Genomic DNA, 6670 nt, shown 5'->3' on the forward strand with positions numbered 1-6670 from the left:
GCATCCCTAATTCAAGCCAAGAAGGACAGGACACCCAGCTGCGAGAATCATCACTTAAGTTCCTTTGCCTTTGGCTAGAACCCTACAGTGAACAGCTAGCTTTGATAAACTGGATGAGAGACTTGGGTAAGAGACAACTGGGATCTTTATTGGGAGAAACCATATTTCTACAGACATGATGGCCTGCACCCCAACAGATTTAGGGTCAGGGTCCTCTCTGAAAATATCTCTAAGGCCTATTGTGCATGACTTCTGTGGCCCAGGAGGACGAGAGGAGGGCTTGTGCCTCCTCCAGACCATGAGGGGGCGTCCGTCCTGGTTATGCTGGAGGCCTCGGGTAGAGGGCTTGGAAGCCCAGCCCTGTAGGGACCCGTGGCCTCTGCCAGGCGGCGCCCCAGTGCCTGATTATCCCGAGAGCCCAGCACTTCCGCCACACCAGGAAGTGCCGGGGGGAAGACGACAGGGGACACCCGGACGGCTTCCGGGTGCACAGCCGGCACTTCCGCCACACGGGGAGATTGCTGGGAAGCAGCTGGAGCCCATCCAGGTTCCTATAAAAGGGGCCGCCTCCCTCGAGTCATTGGCGGAAGTTGGGTGGAAGAGGCGGAGCTGGGTGAGGACTGGAGGCGGCCAGGAGAAGAGGCACAGGACTGTGAACTCTGGCCCGGACACACACAGGACGGACAACATAGTTCCACCCACACACGTTTATTTTCACAATATTTACAATTAGTGCACTCACAAATGTCCAGGCCACACAGTCCTGTGCCTCTCTTTCTCCTGGCCGCCTCCAGTCCTCACTCCAGGACCACACAGGATATACCGGCATCAGGGTGCTGCCTGGCGGTGACCACGGGTCCCTACAGGGCTGGGCTTCCAAGCCCTTGCCGAGGCCCCAACATAACCAGGGCGGATGCCCCTCACGGTCTGGAGGAGGCACAAGACCTCCTCTCATCCTCCTGGCGTCCCGGCCGAGGACCACACTTCCTACCTTTAGTTGTTATGTTAGTTATAAATTCTTATTAAGATATAAGAGTGCTGAAGTTGGTTTACCTGTGAATGTCTGCTATATTAGTACTAAAGTCACTGATCATAATTAGAAAAAAGGCCCGGACAAACTGGTATAAACATGGATAACTTAATTCCGTCGCAAAACTTGATGCAGCTTGTTCTTCTGAGACCCTCAGTATGGCATTGCTTCATGCGAGCTTTAACCAACAAGACATTTTACATTAACAATCTTATTAGTGATAAAATATAGACTTTCTAACATCAAGTGAAATGTGGCTTAATAGTGATGGTGTGCAGTATTATTGAAGCGGCACGTCCAAATTACTATTTTTTTAATTTTTTTGATTTTATTGAAATCACACACAACATTCATTACAAATAGATCAACTTTTACAAAAATAGGATTGAAAACAAACCAACCCCCACACCTGAGAAAGAGTGCATGGCCAGCAGAGTAAAACTTAAAGCTAGTAAATATAAGTAAACAGATGAATTAATAAGTGAATAAAGATAAATGGAGAAGAAAAAGAAATGGGGAGAGAATCTGCTTCCTCAGTGCTTTAAGAGCTTATTCTAAAATGTTATTGATTAGATCCTGCTAGGTTTTGAAAAAGTTCTGCACAGATCCTGTAAGTGAGAATTTGATTTTTTCCAATTTCAAACAATATATAACATCAGTTACCCACTGACTTTAAAGGGGAGAGTTAGGATTCTTCTTGTTGAGCAAGATAAGTCTGCGTGCCAATAGTGTAGTAAAAGCTGTTACAATTTGTTTGTCCTTCTCCACTTTAAGCCCCTCTGGGAACCCACCAAACACAGCTGTTAGTGGATTACTAGGGATTGTGACCCCAAGGCCGTCTGAAAGGCATTTAAAGATTTTAGTCCAAAATGATGTTAATTTGGTGCAGGCCCAAAACATGTGACCCAGTGAGGCTCCGAATTGCAGTTTTGCTCACTCAGTTTGCCAAAGTAAAATAGGTGGAGGTCTAGTGAGTATTTTCTTGAGCTAGTTAAGATGTAAAGATGCCAGTTTTGGTACTTTCGTATCTTTCGAGCATCTTGGTGTAGCTATTCATAGAGTATTGTAATCTCTATGATTGACCATTTATTGTATTTATAAATATAATGTGTCTTTCATCAATGAATGTTTGGATTTAGTATGTACATGGTGAGCGAAAATGAAATACCACACTTCTCAAGGTCACTGCACGAGGTAGAGGCAGCCAAGTGGGCTGGGGTGTGGGGTCCTTTGATAAGCGTTCCCTTGTAGTTTCAGTCAGCAATATGCCTTGGTCCAGTGTGCACTGTGCTTTTGCCGTCGAAGTGTTCTTCAAAAACAAAAAATTCATCATCACTACACAACACACCTTCTGAACACACTTCAGCATTCCTCCTAACAGTGACGTCCCAAATCGGAAAACAATTCTTTAGTGGGTGGTTAAATTTAGACAGTCGGGTACAACATTGAACAGTAAATCTCCTGGCCATCCTTGGACTGTACGAACATCTGAAAACATCCAAGCTATAAGGGCATCAATTATGCAGTCTCCTAGACTTTCAGAACACAAACATGCTTCTGTCTTAGGCATTTCCAATGCGCCTTTGAGGAGGATTTTGCATGAGGACCTTAATTTCCATCCATACAAAATAATGGTAGTGCAGGAACACAATGAGAGAAACTGGGAGAGTCATAGAAAGTTGGGTGCGAACATTGTGTAAACTGTTCATCGAGATGCCATTGTTATGTGCAGCAACGAAGCACATTTCCATTTGAATGATTGTGTAACTAAGCAAAACTTTCACTATTGGACTAAAACAAACTTCAACAGAGACCCATGCACAGTGAGCATGGTACATTTTGGTGCACCATTGCAGAATTTAGCATTGTAGGCCCTTACTTTTTGAGGTTGGGGGAGCAACGATCACTAACACTTCAGAACGCTATATTGAAAGGCTCGTGAGCTTGAAGAAATGGATTTGGTGGATGTTTCATTTCAACAGGATGGAGCAACAGCTCCTATGGCGCGGAGAGCCCTGCAAGTTTTGCAGAAGATGTTTCTGGGGAAGCTGATCTCCCTACATGGCGATGTCAGTTGGCTTTCATTTTCGCCTGATTTTGCTCTGTGTGATTTCTTCTTGTGGGGTGTGATAGATTAAAGGAGTCTCGCTCTCTTAAACCCTCATACACCACGCCAGACAACAGATAAAAAGTTCAATAATTATTTATTATAATAATAAAGTGCACAAAGCACCCTCCACTCCACAATACTCAATAAATAAACACCCAATAATCAAATAAACAATCCTCCAATCTCCCAGATGCGTAGCCATCCTGCCTCCCAACTCAGCTCAATTGTCTGGGATTTCCCACAGCCTTTTATAGTCCTCGACCCGGAAGGGCTTCTGAGCCCTCAGTCCATGTGATTATCCAACACTTCCGGGTCGGGTAAAAACCTCTTTTTCTTCAGCCCAGAAGTATATCATTTCTTCCGTTCCCGTGACTTGGAAATACTTCCGGGCTATATGGGAAAATATTAATCCCTGGGCCTCCCTGCAGTGACTCCTGGCGGCCCCCTTGGAATCCAGCAGGGCTGTACATTATAATTCCACTGTCCACAATTCCCTGCTGGCATTTGGGGCACCTCTATGCTGCAAGGAGGGCTTCATCTGGCGCCCTGGGGGTGTTGGCCAGGATGAATGGCCAGCCATATCTCACAGTACTTAGCGAAGAATCATGATTCGGAGCGGCCAGCCCCTTGAGGGATGTCTTCCTCCAGGAGGAGTTGTTGGTCGGGCCCTGGTGAAGTCCACAAAATTTCCGGGAGAACCTTGGGGGAATATTATATAAAAAAGGATTTGTATTCCACATCCTCCCAGGACAACTTCTCCATCCATGGCCCGGTCGGCGGCATTCATAGCGCAGCTGCCTTCCTCCAGTGTGCATCCCTCTGTGAGTCTGGAAACAGCCTGGAAACTTCCGCTCCGCCCCTTTGTCCACTGAGGAGGGTTCCACAGCCACCCCTGAACTCTCAGCTCGCTGCTCTACTTTGTCAGGAGACCCCCGCTTTACTCTAGGGATCTCCTGTTTAATCTGGGGCTTGTCCACAGTTTGGGTCTCTCTATTAGTGAAAGAGAGCCCTTTTACTGTCTGCTGCGCCCTTTGATTTTGAATTGACAGGAGGCGGCGTCTTCAGCACTGCATCGCTCCAGAAGACAACACTTTTCAGCTTCTCCAGTTCGTTCGGTTGCTTCCCCGCCCCTTCTGTCATCAATCCACACTCCCCTTGTAGGGCTCGCGTTGACCTGGCACCCACTACTAATTAACCGCGGGCCCGTGTCACTCTGTGTCCCCTTATTCTGTACAGCACCGGTAAAACTCACCTGTACCACCAAATCAATCATGACGGGAGACTCTCGACCAAATCGCAGTAAGAATTCATCCACCTTTCTTAAAGGTGCGCATTATAATTCCACTGTCCATAATTCCCTGCTGGCATTTGGGGCACATCTATGCTGCAAGGAGGGCTCCATCTGGAGGCCTGGGGGTATTGGCCAGGATGAATGGCCGGCCATATCTCACAGGGGCTATCTCAAGTCGAAGGTATACACACACCGACCACAAAACCTTGAAGCCCTCAAGGACGCTATTCGCTATGAAATCACTACTATTCCCCTTGAAATAGCCGAACGAGTCATGTGAGCATTCAAAAATCACCTCAAAGACCGCATCTCTAATGATGGCCACCGCTGTGAAAACATCATTTTTAAAACACTGTGAAAAAATCTTTCTTGTATCGTAATCAAGTTGTTCTATCTTGTAGCATTTTTGTAGAATAAACGTTTGAAATGTGGTATTCCTTTTTGGCTCACCCAGTATAGTAAATCTTTTGTCAATGAATGTTCGGATTTAGTATGTATAATAATAACAAATTATAATAGGTTCCTAATAGTAGATGACTTCAACTTTCATATTGAAGAGTATTTATTAATTCACTTCATTCTTTTGTCCTTAGCTAGCGCATTAGTCAGGCCACAAATTAGGGAGGACATTTGCTGGATTTAGTTATCTCAAAAGGGTTAGATGTTAATCTGTTGGCATACCAGACCATTTCTGCATTTTATTTGAGCAGTATATCATTAGGAAAAGTTGGTTTGATGCCACAGCAGGCTCTAGTTTTGCTAATATTGGGCGAGACCAGTCTGAGAGTATTGCTTGTCTTAATACAGCCAGCAATATAAGGTGAGAACTGAATTTGGCATTGTGGCCCCAGAAGAAAATATCAAATCCAACAGCATCAAAATACCTTGGAGGACTCATGCTCTGTCTAAACTTATGAGGACATGTCGCAAGGCTGAGTGTAAATGGAGGAAAACCAAACTAACAGTTCACTATGAAATATTGAAGGTGCATATTGCTGAATACAACAAAGCACTCTGACTAGAGAGGCAGCCCTATTTTTTTCTAAAATTGTAAATGAAAATACAGTATGTACAAGAATTTCATTTTCTACTATCGATCGTCTTCTAAACTAAACTCAATCAGTGGATTGCCTCCTGAAAACCGCAAGCGAAACATGCAATGTTTTTCCAGCATTCTTTAGTCACAAAATGAACGATAGTAGATGTAATATAATGCAACCCTCAAAGGCCTATACCATTAACCCTTATCGAGCTTACTATAGTGAACTAAATTCCTTCGGTAAAATAGGTTTACCTGAACTTCTTAGAATCGTTACTCCATTAAAACCTTCCACTTGCACCCTTGACCCAGTCCCAACACACTTCCTTAAAGAAGTTTCTGATGTGCTCGTCGATAGTAGACTTCATACAGCTAACTCCTCCATAGATCCCGGGGTCTTCCCAGATTCTCTATAGACAGGAGTAGTTAAACCCCTGCTCAAGGAAAATAATCTTGCTACCTCTGTCCTTAACAACTTTAACATTTGTTTATTAAGGAAAATTATAGAAGAAGCAGTTTTTCACCAGTTAATTAATTACTTGAATATACACACCATTCTTGATACGTTTCAGTCAGGTTTTAGACCAAATTACAGCACAAAAAACTGCATTGGTTAAAGTAGTAAATGCGGACAGGGGCCGTCTGTCTCTTCTTGTTCTCTTAGACTTGAGTACAGCATTCAACACCATAGACCACCGTATTCTAATGTGTCATATTAGCCAGTGGGTGGGTCTCTCCGGTAATGTCCTAAATTGGTTCCAATCTTATTTAACACACAGGAAATGTTTCGTTAGTTATGGTGATTCAAGCTCAATGATCCATCATATTTTATATAGGTTACTACTTTGATGTTTTCTGGACCCACTAATATTTTCAATTTACATGCTCCCATTTATCTCAAAACACAGGGTTAGCAGGATGTTAGAGACACACAGATTTACTTATCGAGTGCAGCTGGATGACAAATTGGACTGGACTGCCAATACTGATGCTCTATGTAAGAAAGGTCAGAGCCGACTATACTTTCTTAGAAGGTTGGCGTCCTTCAACATCTGCAATAAGATGCTGCAAATGTTCTACCAGGCGGTTGCAAGTGCCCTCTTCTACGCGGTGGTGTGCTGGGGAGACAGCATTAAGAAGAAGGATGCCTCACGCCTGGACAAACTGATGAGGAAGGCAGGCTCTATTGTAGGAATAAAG

This window comes from Polypterus senegalus, unplaced genomic scaffold, assembly GCF_016835505.1.
Source record: "Polypterus senegalus isolate Bchr_013 unplaced genomic scaffold, ASM1683550v1 scaffold_900, whole genome shotgun sequence".
In the NCBI taxonomy this organism is placed as follows: Eukaryota; Metazoa; Chordata; class Cladistia; order Polypteriformes; family Polypteridae; genus Polypterus; species Polypterus senegalus.